The sequence below is a fragment of the Narcine bancroftii genome, chromosome 6 (genome assembly GCF_036971445.1).
Source record: "Narcine bancroftii isolate sNarBan1 chromosome 6, sNarBan1.hap1, whole genome shotgun sequence".
Classification (NCBI taxonomy): domain Eukaryota; kingdom Metazoa; phylum Chordata; class Chondrichthyes; order Torpediniformes; family Narcinidae; genus Narcine; species Narcine bancroftii.
The window spans coordinates 31,405,465-31,422,213 of record NC_091474.1 but is presented as its reverse complement, the minus strand read 5'-3'; the positions used below and the strand labels follow the sequence as shown (position 1 = coordinate 31,422,213).

The 16,749-nt window shown below is 41.7% G+C and overlaps 1 protein-coding gene across 2 annotated transcripts in view; it reads right to left on the bottom strand.

Annotated features, from left to right (window-relative positions):
* znf217 (zinc finger protein 217) overlaps positions 1–5,531 on the bottom strand; it is a 64,594-nt gene extending 59,063 nt beyond the window's left edge. The window contains exon 1 of one of the 2 annotated variants that reach the window (XM_069884601.1): positions 5,371–5,531. The gene's annotated coding sequence lies outside the window, so the exon portion shown is untranslated. The other variant, XM_069884603.1, reaches the window with a different exon arrangement.
* Positions 5,532–16,749: the final 11,218 nt, after the last annotated feature.

Sequence of the window (16,749 nt, the reverse complement as noted above, 5' to 3'; positions counted from 1 at the left end):
CATTTAGAATAGCAAAACATCATGAATTGTAAACTGTGACTCCAAATGTCAAAGCAAAAGTTTTTTTCTTAAAAATGTCAGTATTTGTTTTATTTCATGTTGTAGAAATTCCAAAAATACAAAGCTATTTGTTTAATATGTCTTTATTCTTGTTGAACCTGTATGGAATTTGCATAAGTCACTTCATCAAATGAAATATATGGGTGGGGTCACTTCTAGTGCAAGATATAAAAGTTCTATTGTATATTTACAAGGCTAAATTCACAGCAGTTGTTCAGAAAAAATGCAGGCAGCCAAACCTTCCAACCTTGACAGTACAGGCTTCTGAATATTTATCAGTTATTGTTTCAATCTGCTGGCAGCTAAAACACTGAATGGACACTACAATTTTAAAAAAAACAAGTTTTACGGGAACAGTGCAAGGTGAACTTATACAAAGCACTAAGATACAGCAATCAACCTCCAACTTCCCACTAAAAGGAGATATGCTGCAACAAAACATGACAGACCAAGGCTGTTGAAAAGACAACCAAGTCTCTAATTTAGGGAACTGATTAAACCACCCTCCCCTCCCCAGAAAAAAAACTTTATGCAGTACAGGATGTGTGTGTGTGCGTGATACAAACATCAATGCTGTCTAATACCAAAGATACATCTACATTTTCAATATGTAAATGAAATCACCAAGGTCATAATCCACTAGCCCAACAGGCAGGCTGACATGCCTAATGTGAAGGACAGATGTGGCTTTTAATTTAACAGCACAACACAGGAGGCTGCGTGTATATCAAAAACAGCTCTGAAAGGAAGGGTGGGAAAGAGTCACTAGCCTAGTAACCATTTCACATACAAAGCAACCCATTAAAAAAAGCCGACTGACCTAGATATTTCCATTTCTTTTTGTTGTTTTACAAATACAAAAATGACATCTTGGATTTTCAAAAGCTTAATAAGTATTCATTTTCAATTACAAACTTCCAAGCAGATCTTGCACTACATTTTCCCTTTGTACACTATCCCATACATTAACAAATACAACTCCTTCCACCTTATTCCAAACCTGACTTATAATTTCAAGAAAGGCCTGCATCAAATAATTTGTTTGAAGGCATTCCAAAAAAACCTCTTAATTTATTAAGAGAGCCCAGACTGAATCTGTGCAAAACTCCAGAACAAATCCTACTTTGCATTCTACTGCACAACTCAGACGATTTGAGAAACCTTGACTTCTGATTGTAAAATCCTTCTTCTCAGCAGGAAGTCAGGGTTTTATATTGACCCTGAAAGAAACTGGGGAAAAATACAAGGCAGTTGGATATTTGTTATATATTTGTTTTCAACAGCTTAGATGTAAAATGCTTCTTCTCAGCAGTAAGTCAGGGTTTTATATTGACCCTGAAAGAAACTGGGGGGAAAAACAAGGCAGTTGGATATTTGTTATATATTTGTTTTCAATAGCTTAGATGGAGATTAGAGTACTCTATACTGCATCCAAACAAAATGAGGACTTGTCACATCATGCACAGCTTTGAACAAGGCAAAACAAATGGCAACTGAACTGCCAAAAGCAGCTGACATTTCAAATCTGTGCCATCATACAAGGTTCAGGTTAACCTTTTTACAGGGCTTCTGCCACAATGGTGCTACTGTGATCATTATTCTGCCTATGAAGATATTCATTTCAACATCAGGGTAAACAACTCTAGCACTTCCTTAATCAATGAACCATACTGGAAAAAGTCTGTAACTATCAGGAATGGGGGGGGGAGGGGGGGTGAGGAGAGGGAGGGGGGGTGAGGAGAGGGAGGGGGGGTGAGGAGAGGGAGGGGGGGTGAGGAGAGGGAGGGGGGGTGAGGAGAGGGAGGGGGGGTGAGGAGAGGGAGGGGGGGTGAGGAGAGGGAGGGGGGGTGAGGAGAGGGAGGGGGGGTGAGGAGAGGGAGGGGGGGTGAGGAGAGGGAGGGGGGGTGAGGAGAGGGAGGGGGGGTGAGGAGAGGGAGGGGGGGTGAGGAGAGGGAGGGGGGGTGAGGAGAGGGAGGGGGGGTGAGGAGAGGGAGGGGGGGTGAGGAGAGGGAGGGGGGGTGAGGAGAGGGAGGGGGGGTGAGGAGAGGGAGGGGGGGTGAGGAGAGGGAGGGGGGGTGAGGAGAGGGAGGGGGGGTGAGGAGAGGGAGGGGGGGGTGAGGAGAGGGAGGGGGGGTGAGGAGAGGGAGGGGGGGGTGAGGAGAGGGAGGGGGGGTGAGGAGAGGGAGGGGGGGTGAGGAGAGGGAGGGGGGGTGAGGAGAGGGAGGGGGGGTGAGGAGAGGGAGGGGGGGTGAGGAGAGGGAGGGGGGGTGAGGAGAGGGAGGGGGGGTGAGGAGAGGGAGGGGGGGTGAGGAGAGGGAGGGGGGGTGAGGAGAGGGAGGGGGGGTGAGGAGAGGGAGGGGGGGTGAGGAGAGGGAGGGGGGGTGAGGAGAGGGAGGGGGGGTGAGGAGAGGGAGGGGGGGTGAGGAGAGGGAGGGGGGGTGAGGAGAGGGAGGGGGGGTGAGGAGAGGGAGGGGGGGTGAGGAGAGGGAGGGGGGGTGAGGAGAGGGAGGGGGGGTGAGGAGAGGGAGACATTACAACCATTTCCATTGACAGTGATTAAAATGTTGTGGAGAACTAATACAATTTATAAAAACTAACAAAATCCTGAAGATTCTGGAAATGGTAGCAGAGCTTTCAAATTAAACTGAGAAAACAAGAGGTCAAGAACTTCCTTCAGGCATGTTCAAAAGATGAGATTTAGAAACTAATGTCATTTAAAAAAAGGAAATGGAAAAATCTTTACCATTTTAGGGACAACAGCTTGACTAATTTTATGTTTAACGTGACTAAACCCACAAGATAAAGATTGATCTTTCACTTCCTGGTGTATTTTCTGACTATATTAATTATGATACGCCAAACCTTTACAACCACTTGCAACAAAACAACTTATTTCAAATGTTCGGTTTCCAATCTTTGTTGGTAGATTCCTTCGATTTAATTTCTAATTAAATTGAACACTGAAGTTCTTTAAGAGAACCATGTCAATGCTGCAAATTAAATGCTGAAGTTCATGCATTGCAAAACTTTTGTACAAACATGAAGCAGTGATCATTTTAACAGGATCAAACAGCTTTTATTTTTAAATTAACATAATTTTTAAAAAATTAAATATTAACGTATTAGAATCCAGCGGGTCATTCCAATTTAATTCAGGATGAGAATGATCATTTTCATGTGATAAATTTGAAGGTTTATTGAATAGCTTTTCAATTATAATTCTTTTATCTCTACTGCATGCATAATCAGCAAATAAGTCCAGTACTGAAATTTAAAACCACTGTTTCTAAAACATACACTTCAATTAAACACATGGAGCAAGGCAATTTCTAGAAAGTACACAAAAATCAAGCTGGAGACCTCAAAGGAACATTCAGCCCATGGAACTGACAAGGGTTAAAAAGAGCACAAGTTCTAATCAAGGTGCCAACCCCCTCCTCCTCTCCATCCCACACCCCCCCCCCACCTGAAATTTTCAGATTCCTGGGTTCAGGTGTCCTTTATCCCAAATCTGTAAACAATTGTTCAGCAACTCTGATCAATTAGTAACTAATTATCGCTCCAATCGAAAATCCAACCCTTGGCTTGATGTAAATGCGTCTTGGAGAGGGGTGAAAAGGCATTCTCGACTATTTCTTGCAGGAAGGGAACCATGGGCACTACAATGCCCTGGATCAAAGGGGGTTCCGCTATTTCACTGCACTGCCAAGAAGTTTTCGTTGGATTGGAGAGGAAAAAGTTGTTCCCAGAGGCCTCAAAAATTCAAGAGCCAAAAAGAAACGTAACCAAGAAGGCAACAAAAGCAATATGGAGATGCTTTCTTTCGCAAGACACTCTGCAACTATCTTGCGACGAGTTCCACTAATTAGTTCTGCTCTTTCTCTCTCTAAAAGTGCTACAAATCCATTACACTCCTGACGTTAAAAAATAATTACAGCCCAGTTCCAAAGCGACTTTCAGCACACATGTCTAAACATGGCGTGAAGGCATTCAGGCTATTGTCATGTCATTGTGCTTTGCTACCTTGCCTCCCAACACAACCCCCAACCCAGACCGTCATGGTATTAGTCAGCAAGTCGCTGCCTGCTCCGGAACAGCCAAAGTCTCAATACCCTTCCGTTTTCAACCGCTTTCTCCGATCCTATTGCACCGATAACTTTGGCGGGGGGGGGGGGGAAGAGAACAAAAAAATAGCGCCACTCAAAAGTTCCTTTCCAGATCTTCGCAAGATAAGACGTAAAGCGCCCAACAGTCAACAGAATCCTGGCCCCATGTGATCGCTGATTAGAATTTGGAAAAATTAGGGCAAAGAAGCCGCGATCTTCTTCGCAGAAAGAATATGGGGGGGGGGGGGGGGGGTATATGTGAGGGATCAACAACCACCCCGGTTACCCGACCCACACATGAAACCGATCAGCTTACAGTCATCGTCACCGTATTCAGAAAACAATTACTCGGAGGTCCCTCCTCTTTATAGAGAGAGACACAGACAGATAGAAAGACAGAGAGAGACACACAGAGAGAGGGAGAGACACAGAGAGAGAGGGACAGAGAGAGGGAGAGACACAGAGAGGGAGAGAGAGAGGGAGGGAGGGACACACAGACACAGAGAGAGGGAGAGACACACAGACACAGAGAGAGGGAGAGACACACAGACACAGAGAGAGGGAGGGAGGGAGACACAGAGAGAGGGAGGGAGACACAGAGAGAGGGAGGGAGGGAGACACAGACACAGAGAGAGAGAGAGGGAGGGACAGGGAGAGAGATAAAGAAAAGTTGTTCCTTTGGAGGCAGAAAACATCGCCCACGGACGCAACGAAAAGAAACTGACAGCGATCAATGAACTTTCACGATGAGACGAACAAGAAGCTTCAAGGCGCAGTTCATTAATTGAAACTCTCTCCTCGCTTTCAACTTGGATCAACACAAGCAACAGCTCGGGTCGAGCAGTTCCGACGAGAATCCGCCCCCCCCCGACCCTTCCCTACTCCACTGATAAAAGTTTTTCTTCTCCTTCCTTTTTTTAAAAAGGATAGAAAACTTCGGGTTTTTTCCCTCTCCCTTGACTTTTTTTGTGCGGCCTGGAGTTGAGGTATGGGAAGGAGTTCTTCCATTCACCCCACGTCTACGAACGAGGGCTGTTTCCGAGGATAAGCCCCACTTTATTAAAGAGCTGAATCTCCATGTACACCAGCAAAATAAAAGAGCCTGTCTCGACTGACCTGCTGGTCCTGTGCTGTTTGGACTCACTCCCTTTCTTCCAAGCTATCTCATTATTTATTTACTCGCCCCCCCTTCCCTCCCTCCTACCTTGCGCTTGTGCCTGGGTTGAAATTACTCGCAGCTCCCTTTTGCCGTGTTATATTGCGCCCATAACCACTTCCACAGCGCTCGCACCGCCTGACTCTCCCAACGCCTGGCGTCACGTGTACTCACTGCGCGCCCCCGCGGGGCGCGCGCGCGCCGTCTTCTGGAGGCTGCTGCCTGCCTCATGTATCCCCCCCCTGCTCAGCACCTTCGGGAGTTTTTTTTTCGCAGCGAGGGGCGAGTCGCCGCCGCCGCAGCAACAACAACAAACCACGTCAGAAGTGGGATGCCACCCTTTTTCAAATGCATCTTCACTCCACTTGGAAGAATGAAATTACATCCCTGCTCCCGCCGAAAAATCCAATGCCCCTTTTCGCAAGGGATTCATTTTTGGAACATTGGTGCTCTAATGTTTTCATGCCCTTTCGTTGGGCTCTTCTCAACGAGAGATTTAGGGGGGGGGGGGGGGGGGACATTTCTGAAATCCGAATGAACATTTTGGATGTGAGCAATTTTCTTTTTAATGTTTGATTTCTCAAAACTTCCTGCAAAGGAGGGACTATGAAAATCTATGGGCCATCTCCAGCAGAAATTTGGAATTCCCCCCCCCCCCCCAAGGAAGTGAAAGACTCACAAAATGGTTTCATCTACACTGGGGAAGCCAAAAGCAGATTGGTAATATTTGCCAAACACCTTCAGTCTGCAAGTGACCACCTCAGCTTCTCATCGCCTTTTGCTTTATTTCTCCATCCCATGGTAATACTTGCCAAACACCTTCAGTCTGCAAGTGACCTCAGCTTCTCATCGCCTTTTGTTTTATTTCTCCATCCCATGGTAATATTTGCCAAACACCTTCAGTCTGCAAGTGACCACCTCAGCTTCTCATCGCCTTTTGCTTTATTTCTCCATCCCATGGTAATACTTGCCAAACACCTTCAGTCTGCAAGTGACCACCTCAGCTTCTCACCGTCTTTTTGTTTTACTTCTCCATCCCATTCAAATTCTGACCCCTCCGTCTTCAGCATCCATCAGTCGATTTGAAGGAATACCATTTCATCTTCCATTTGGCAGATCTTGGGACTCAAAACTGAATTTAACATCTCTCCTACCTGTCCAGACTCTAAACTTGTCTAGGTCCATCGAATGATTGTTCTGCATGATTGTGATGTCATTTTTGCACTCATGATTGCGAATATTTGTTTATCTATCCTTTTAGATTTAATTTCTGCTTCATAGTATATTAAGTTAATTTAATTTCTCCATTTGTATCCATGTGGCTGCAGCTGGTGAGAATTTCGATGCATCTGTATATTGTATTTAAGTAAATACAATAAACTCTCCACTTTATTCTTAATTAAGATTATCAGCAATCCCAGGTTTACATCACATTGTTCAAGCATTTGTAATGTTTACAGATTTCAGGATTATTGTCAGAATACATACATGACACTACATACAAATCTGAGATTCCTTTATCCTGCAGGTGTGGCAGATCCACCACCAGCTGAGGAAGTAGAGGTGCTGACATGCTTTCTTCATGATGCTTTTGTGTGTTAGGTCCAAGAAAGATCCTCTGAGATAGTGACACCCAGGAACTTAAATTTGCTTGCCCTCTCCACCTCTAATCCCCCCAATGATCACTGGATTGTAAACCTCTGGCTTTTCTTTCCTGAAGTCAACAATCAGCTCCTAAACCAGATTGGACTAAGATAGAGCTAGATAAAATAGGGGAGAAGGTACCGGAACATTTACTTTATGTGGGATGAAAAGCTGCTGCAATATAAAAGCTCACCAGTACTGCATCATTTACTCAATATATGGAAGAAGATTCACTTAGAAAGGAAAAAAAACAAATTACCAACTACCAAAATTATTATTGACGCAAAATCAGCTAATCCCTTTTACAATAGATAACTTTTCCTTTAGAGAATGGGAGAGAAAAGGAATTAAAAGAATAGAAAATTGTTTTTTTGGGAAATAATTTATTAAGATTTGAACAAATGAAGTACAAATATGGAAAAACTCATAGTACTATGTTTGCATACCACCAACTGAAAGCCTACTTAAAGGATAAATTGAGAAACAGACTGAGATTACCAGAAGGAAGCAGCTTTGAATATGTGATTACAGAAGCAATGATAATAAAAAGATTTATAACGAACTTGTATATTAAGCTGCAAGAGAAGGAAAATGATGAAATAAGCTATAAACCCAAACGAAAGTGGGAAAAAGATTTAAACATAAAGATAAAAAATGAAATATGGGAAAGTTGTGCTCTGGAACTATGAAGAATACAATAAATACAAGTTTAAGCATGATTCAGTATAATTGGTTACACAGGTTATATATCATGCCCCAAAAGTTAAAAAAAAATGGGATCCAACATTATCAGATGTTTTCACTGTAAGAAGGAAATGGGAACAACAGAACATGCAATTTGGGCATGTGAGAGAGTGGAATAGTTTTGGGAAGATCTGAATCAGGTATTAAATAAAATCACAAAAAGCAACATACCAAAAAACCCAGAGATCTTTCTTCTAAGCAATATAAGAAGTAAAGAATTAGGCCTCAAACTGGATGAAGCGCAAAAAAGATTTATTATGATAGCCTTAGCTGTAGCAAAAAAATGTATAATGTCAACTTGGAAATCAGAAGAGAGCCTGAGAGTACAGCAATGGTACATGGAAATGAATAAATGTATTCCATTGGAAAAAGTAACATATAATTTAAAAAAATAAAGTCACATTCTTTGAACAAATTTGGGAACCGTACATGGAACACAACAGAGAGGGCTTGCCTCGGACCTCCACCCCCTAAAATGATAAAATGATAAGAAGACAAAATGACTTGATCCAGTGTGTAAAAGTAGATGACACAATTTTCTTGTTTATTTTCATCGTGTGATGACATTTTTGAATGATTTTATTGTATTGTATATGTTGAATGTTTAATGGGTTTGGAGGGGGTGGGAAGAGGGGAGGGAAGGCAGAGGGGGAAAAAGGGGAGAAAATGCCACTGTGTATATTTAAGAGGGAAATGTTTGTATGTATTTTGATTGATATGGTTCGCAGTGTGAAAAATTTAAAAATTAAAAAAAGCAATCAGCTCCTTAGATTTGGTGACACTTGAGTGCAAGGTTGTTATTCAGTCAGAATTTCAATCTCCAACCTATATGCTGGCTCATCCCCTTCCTTTATGCAGCCCACTCGCGTGGTAGCGTCAGCAAATTTGTAGATGCTATTATTGTCATAACAGTTGCAGCTGTGAACTGAGTAGAGCAGCGGATTAAGAACACAGCCCTGTAGTGCTCCAATACTAATGGAGATTGTGGAGATGTTTTTACCAATCTTCACTGAATGTGGTTTGGAGGGGTGTGGGGTGTTAGCTCCCAGGGCTTGGAGTTTGCTGATCAGTTCTGAGGAGATGATGGTGTTAAATGTCAAACTGCAGTCATCGTTGAATCCTGCTGTCCAGGTGTTCCATGGCTTTGTGTAGAGCCAGTGAGATGGCAGCATCTGCTGTGGACCTGTTACTGCAAAAGGTGAACTTGAATGTATCCATGTCACCGCTCAGACAGAGATGATGCGCTTCATCACCAGCCTTTCAGAACACTTCATCACTGTTGATGTAAACACTGCTACTGGCTGATAGTCATTAAGGCAGGTTACTACACTCTTCTTTGGCACCAATATGATTGACGTCTGTTTGAAACAGGTGGGTACCACGCCCTGCTAAATTGAGATATTGAAGATATCCATGAATACTTGTTAAATTGTTCAGTTGATTTTTAATACTCAGCCAGGTACTTCATCTGGGCCGGATGCTTTCCTTGAATTCACTCTCCTGAAGACAGCACGCACGTCATCCTCAGATTTTGTTCCACTCCATTTTCCTGTGGTAATTTCAGATTATAACTTCCCTACACATACCTTTTATTATTCACACCTCATCGCTATCCACTTTCTGCTATCTCCAACACTACTATTGTCAATATCTCTTTTCTCCAACTTATCAGAGATCTCGTTTTGATCCCTGCCATTTCTTTCTCTACAAAGTAAAACTTGTTTCATTTCTAACTTTTCCCACAACTGGTGAAAAGTGGACATGAAATATTAACTGTTTCCCTCTCCATAGATGTAGCATGACTAGTTTATAATTTTCCTTTTTTTTCTGTTTAATTTGCCTTGACAGAAAGGAACTTCAAATTCAAATTCACACCCTCATCTCCTGTGCAGCCTGCATTTCTTTACACCACCCTCAGTCAATGAATTGTACTGTATTACACGGTAAACCTTTTAAACACTAAAAATCTGCGAAATAAAGATCCTTAAAAGTCCTCTAAAATCAATTTCTATTGTACGTCATTAATCTCACCTCCCCCATCCTGCCAAACCAAGAATAACTCACGTAATCTAATTGCTAATATCTTTTAAAAAAAAGGCATTTAAAATATTTATTCCTCAATATCCCAACCTTTCAAAAATCAAGATCTGAAATCCAACACAAAGCTCATAATCCATCTGACAGCAGATATGTAGAGTGTCCACAAAATGATTGATATGTTTTACCAAGGCTGTCTCCCCAAAAAATTAGATAATATCCTAGGCATTGTATTGATGCAGCCTATCAATATAATGACATGAGCAATTATTCCAGCTTCTTTCCATGTCTGGTATTTATATGGGATGTGCAGAACAGTTGACCCAAGTTAACCAATGGCCAATGTTTGTGATCTGCACAAGTAGCTTTACATCTCTCTCTCTTGCCTCATCAGAATCATCTTGCAAATCTTTCTATCTTAAATATTTATCTAGTATTCCCATGATTACATTAACAATTCTGTTTACAATTGCATTTAGAGGATTTCTTTCCTTCAGAAGGAAGTCAGAGGGCTCAGTTGTAGAGAGGGTCAAGAACTTCAAATTCCTGGGTGTCAGCTTCTATGAAGATCTGTCCTGGAGCCTCCATGTTGATGCAATCACAAAGAAGGATCGCCAGCGGCTATAGTTTGTGAGGTATCTGAAGAGATTCAGTATGTAATTGAAAACTTCTGCAGGTGGACCGTGGAGAGCATTCTGGCTGGTTGCATCACTGCCTGGTATGGAGGCACCAACGCTAAGGACAAAAATAAACTCCTGAGGGTGGTTAATTCATCACAGGCACCAGACTTCATCAAGGACATTTAAATGAGGCAGTCTTAAAAAAGCAGCCACTATCCTCAAAGACCCTTACCACCCAGATTATGCCCTCTTCACTCTGCTACCATCGGGGAAAAAAGAACACAGGAGCCTAAAGTCGAGCACTCAACGGCACAAGGACAGCTTCTTCCCCGCTGCCATCAGATTGCTGAATAATCAATGAGCCAAAGACACTGCCTTACTTTTCGTGCTCTATTTTTTTATATAGTAATGTTGTAAGATGGTTATCATATGAATGTCTGCACTATGACGCTGTCACAAAACATGACTTGTCTGTGACAATAAATTCTGATTCTGATTTATTCAAAAGTTGGCAACACTGTGCTTGTAAAAAGTTTAATCAGTCAACAACTGAGTTGAAAAACACAAAAAACTAGAAATGCATAAATCTTGAGCAAACATGAGCAACTCAAGAGGTCAGACAACATCCATGGGTGAAATGGTCAGTCATCATTTCAGGTCAGAGCTTTTATTGAGATTAAAGTAGGAAGTGGAGATAACAAGTGCATCAAGGGGTATTGAACCCTTGTTATACTGACAATGACTCTTGCCATCTTGTTCCTTGTCTATAATGTTGAAGAATCCTTGAGTGATGGTAGATTAATTTCAGCACCTGTACCATAGACGGGGAAATCAAAGGAACTCAAAGTTTCATTCAGAATCCGCAACTATCGAGAGTAAGGTGCATATGTGTTATTGAAGCTGACTAGAATAATCATTAAATGCCTACATGCATTCCACTGGGTAAAATATTAAAAAATAACTTGAAATAGGATCAGACAATTGTATAGCAGCAAAATCCAAATATTTAATAATGACTTTGAAGAATTTTTTGGATTTTTACCTTATCTGATCTGAGCTCCACTGATTAGGCTTAAAAGGTGATTGGTTTCCTGGGTCAAAATCCAGAGTATACTACCCACACCTCAAGAATTGCAGCATTTCAAGAAGGCAGTTCACCACTCCTTTCCCAACTCCGATTAGGGATTAGCAATTAAATGGTGGCTCAACTTGTAAAGGCCACATTCTTTGAATTAATGGGAAAAAAATAATTGCAGAAATTAACAGTTAATTCTGTGATCGAGAAACTTTATGAGATTTTCTCTGCACCATTTGCCAATGTACATCCTATGTAAAATATAGGTATATATTCTGCATGTATATTTTAAGATATTTTATATATGCATTAAGAATATAGAATATCAGTGGATATACATAACTTTTGTAATTTTTGCATTTTATCAGACCCTTTGAGGATACAGCTGATACGTTTATGCAATCATCTGAATCCCCAAAGTGAATTCCATTTATCACACTATTATCCAGACCTTAACATTCAAAATAATCATTGAATTCAATTTCCCATTGAGTATTCTAATTTAACTTGTGCTTTTGGAGCTTGTAGCTTCCATCACTGCCACCATGTTCTTAGAACCACTTTTATTATAAATAAAAATGAAATATATGCAGTAGGCTGCAGTATCCCATGGAGCAGATTTGATAATTTTTTTAATTGTCTTTGTGATGTACATTTCTGAGTAATTGCTCAGAGATTGCTCTCTTTAAAATACATTGCAGATTAAAAAGATAATAAAAAGTTAGTCAAAGTTTTCTTCAACAAATAATCTTTCCTCAACCAGGACTGGGCAGGAGTATGATTAGAAACTTGGTGCTTCACTGTTTCATGGTAAAAGAACAAAGAAGAAAATTTCCCCTGGGAATATATGTGCCTAAATATTAGTTGCTTCTTAATGGGAGCACAATATGCACAATTTTTTGCTGACAAGTTTGGTTTTGAAATTGCCTCTTGGATCTTCAGGATGCCCAACATGTAAGTTGCACATATTCACAAAATATTTGCTTCCAAAATTGAGATTGGATCTGGGGAACAGTCATCATAGTCTCAGTTAGAGCGTGACAATGGGTGGGCCCAGCATTCTGGTCAGAGTGTAGGGAGGATGGATATCAAGACAGATTAGTAATCAAGATCAGATGAGGTTAAAGATCAGCTAAGTGGCCAGTGAGATGGGGTGAAGATCAAGAATTCCTTCAAGAGCCTCAGTTATTAGTGCCTTAGGAAATCCAGGTTGATTGGGAATTGTAGGGATGGAATCAATGGGATGGAACTGGAAGAGGGATAGGGCAAAAACAGCATGTGCACTGTCCAATGGATAAAAGGGAAAAGTGGGACTTATAAAATGAACTTAATTGAGTTCACAAAATACAAAAATATCTGGAATGCTATTTTCTTCCGTCTGATTCGCGGTAAGGAATATTGAGCAAAGAATAATGTAATTGAAGCACACGGAGGAGACTACTGAGGCTGGAATCTGAGGCTAAGCACAGTCTGCTGGTAGAACTCAATGGATCAAGAGATCTAGTCAATTTTTAGAGTGGTGCAAAATGACCTTGACATGGTCATTTTCACCTTTTCATTGAGTAGGTATGATTTCAATTGTAGAACACGAAGTAACATTGACTACTTTCTCAGCACGTCATGTTGCAAAAGTTATAGCATATCCTTTATATACACTTATATATATTCTGTTAACTTGAGCTAACAATCATCCAATGTACATCGGGAACATTTAGTCTGATTTGCACATTAAGCGGTTTAAATAGAGATGTACTTATAATGACGAAAGCTACTTTGTCTAAATATGCTGTCTGTGTATTTGTGAGGTGCCTTTAATAGTTTGGGCAAAACATAAATAATTCTGCATCATCTTCCCCTGGCAAAGCTTTGTTGCAATGTAGTGTGAAATTATTTTTCTGCTGCATCTGTAGCAGATATAAATAAATTGATGAACTACAGATGCTGTGTCTATAGTGCACACATGTGTATGTTTATGGATTTGGGAAAGCTGTTTCTGTTCACCAATTTAAAGCAGGCCCTTCCTTGTAAACTGGTTTTGATGATCATTACCAACAATCTATTCATGTATGTCAACAGACTACATTATGTTGTTCAGCTCATTTTCCATTACAAAGAAAAAGCAACAGAAGCAAAGTAGCTTTTAGTTCTTTCATGGCCATTCTGAAAACTGGGAGGTGAGCAAAAACATGTTATCGTAGACATTCGCACATAGACTAAAAAAGCAAAGGTGACTTCAAAATGTGAAGGAAACTTGTCAGCACTTCTACTTCCTTGGGAGTTTGTGGAGGTTCAGTGTGAAATCAAGAACCTTAGCAAACCTCTACAGATGTGTAGTGGAAAGGGGGCTGCCCAGTATGGGGCACCAATACTTCTGAGTGGCAAGCCCCATAAAAGGTTGTGGACATTGTCTAGTACATCACAGGCAAAACTCTCCCCACCACCAAGAAATTCTGCATGGAATGCTGCTAATAGAGAGCAGCAGCAATCCATACCACCTAGGATATGCTCTGTTCTTGCTGCTGTCATTGGGAAAGAGGGAAAGGTGCCCCAAAGACTCTCGTACCACAGGTTGAGATCAGGTTACTACCACTCCATCATCAGTCTCCTGAACAACAAACTCACTCTGAGACTCATTTAAGGACTTTTACTTTGCACATTATTTATCATTAAATATTTATTTTCTGTATTGCACAGTTTGTTAGCAAAAAATAAAGATAGCATCTGACAGCGGTGACTCTGCAAGCAGCACCAATGTGAGACATATTCCTGTTCAGGACTATTGCAACTCAAATCCACAGCCATAGAAACCAACACCTGTAAGCAATGATGCACTAGGGATGTTAGTAGATCATGCGATTGTTGGTAATGGCAAACTCCGGCAGACCACGGGAGAGTCATACAATAGGGCATGAGCAGCCAACACACAGGCTATTTTAAGACTGCAGGAGATTCGCACAGCCGAGTCACAGGCATTTAAGGAAGACCCGGCCACATGGAGGTGGGAGTGGGTGGGGGGGGCTACAGGTTAAACTGAGACGCTGAGCCCTGAAGCCTCTATTCCCTACCATCCCCCTGGCCAATGACCAATCCTTGGAAACTAAACTGGATGAACTTAGAGGTAGATTGTAGTGGCAGAGGGACATCAGGGAATGCTGTGTAATGTGCTTAACAGAGACATGGCTGAACGAGGGCATCTGGACACAGTGCTACAGCCCAAGGTCTTCACCCTCCACAGTGAGGACCAGAGCGAACACTTTTCATGCTCGCTTTGAAAGGAGAACTCAGTGGTACTTCTGAGAATCCCTGCAGAAGCTGACAACCCTGTGATATCTGCCTCTGAGACTAATGTCAGAACATGATTCATGAGAGTGAACCCTCACAAGGCATCAAGTCCTGATGGCATACCTGGTGGGGTACTAAAAATCTGTGCCAACCAACTAGCCGAAGTGTTCATGGACGTTTTCGCTCTCTCATTGCTGCAGTCGGAGATTCCCACCTGCTTCAAAAGGGCATCAATCATTCCGGTCCTGAAAAAGAGCAGAGTGAGTTAGCTCAATGACTATCGCTTAGCAGCACTTGCTTTGAGAGGTTGGTCATGCCCAGAATTCACTTGTACCTAAGTAAAGATCTGGACCCACTGCAATTCACCTACCATCACCATCACTCCACAGCAGATGTGATATAATTGACTCTCCACTCAGCTCTAAATTACCTAGACTATAGCAACACATACATCAGACTACTCTTCTTTGACTACAACTGTGCTTTCAACACTATCATACCCTCAGTGCTGGTTAGCAAGCTCCAAAACATGGGCCTCCGCACCCTACTCTGCAACTGAATCCTTGACTTCCTTATTGGAAGACCAGTCAGTACAAATGGGAAACAACATCTCCTCCTCTCTGACATTCAACACAGGTGCACCTCAAGGATTCTTGCTTAGCCCACTGCTCTGTTCGGTATACACCCATGACCATTGGCACTAGGCACAATTCAAATGCCGATCTCAAGTTTGCTGATGTCAGGATAATTGTGGGCAGAATCACGGATGCAATGAGTGTACAAGAGGGAGATAGATCAGCTAGCTGAGTTGTGCTACAACAACAACCTTGTACTCAATGTTAGCAAAACCAAGAAACCGATTGTGGACTTCAGGAGGGGGAAAAGCAGGAGAACATGAGCTAGTCCTCATCGAAGGGTCAGCAGTGGAAAGGGTTAAGAACTTCAAATTCCTAGGTCCGAAGATCTGTCCTGGGGCCTCCATGTCGATGCAATCATGAAGAAGGCTTGCCAGTGGCTATACTTCATGAGGAGTTTGAGGAGACTCTTGAAAATTTCTACAGGTGTAGAATGTGGGGAGCATTCTGACTGGTTGCATCACTGTCTGGTATTGAAGAGCCAATGCACAGGACAGGAAAAAAAATGACAGAGTTGTGAACTCGGCCAACACCATCATGGGCATCATTCATTCTATCGAGGACATCCACGAGAGGTGCTATCTTAAGGGACCAGCTTCTATCCTCAAGGACACTCACACTGCTACCATTGGGAAGAAGGTACAGGAGCCTCAAGGTGAATAGCCAGTGGCACAAAAACAGTTTCTTTCCCTCTGCCATCAGATTTCTGAACGGACATTGAACGACAGACACTGCCTCACTTTCTCTTATTATTGCACTAATTTGTTTATATTTACGTAAATTTTTGAATTATTTGCATTGTAATGTTGCTGCAAAACAACAAATTTCATGACATGTTTATGACAATAAATTCTGATTCTGATTCATTACTTCCTGTTTACATTTCTCTTTTGTATATCTATCTTTTGTTGAGTAAAGTTTATTGAACTACCGATAGGTAGATATTGTGCCAGGGTCGCAGGGAAAAGAATCTCAGGGTTGTATGTGATCTCATGTCTGAACTTTGACTTTGAACTATGAAATGTGCAACCTCTTATTGTGAAATTATATCCCTGGTTCCAGATGTATCCATTAGCAGAAACATCCTCTCAGAATCCACCCTGACCTAGGTATTAGACTAGATAATAATTTAGGCCACCTTTACAAATTAAATTATAAGCCGTTAATGAAGAAATTACAAGATGACTTAGAACATTGGAAAGATTTACCACTAACACTGATAGGGAGGGTAAACTGCATTAAATAAATATCTTCCCAAGGATACAATATCTATTTCAATCATTACCAATTCCCTTAACAGAGAAATTCTTCAATGAACTAAAAAGAATAATAAGGAAATTCTTATGGAAAGGGGGGGGGGGCGGGGGAAGAAACCGAAGATCGCGCTAGA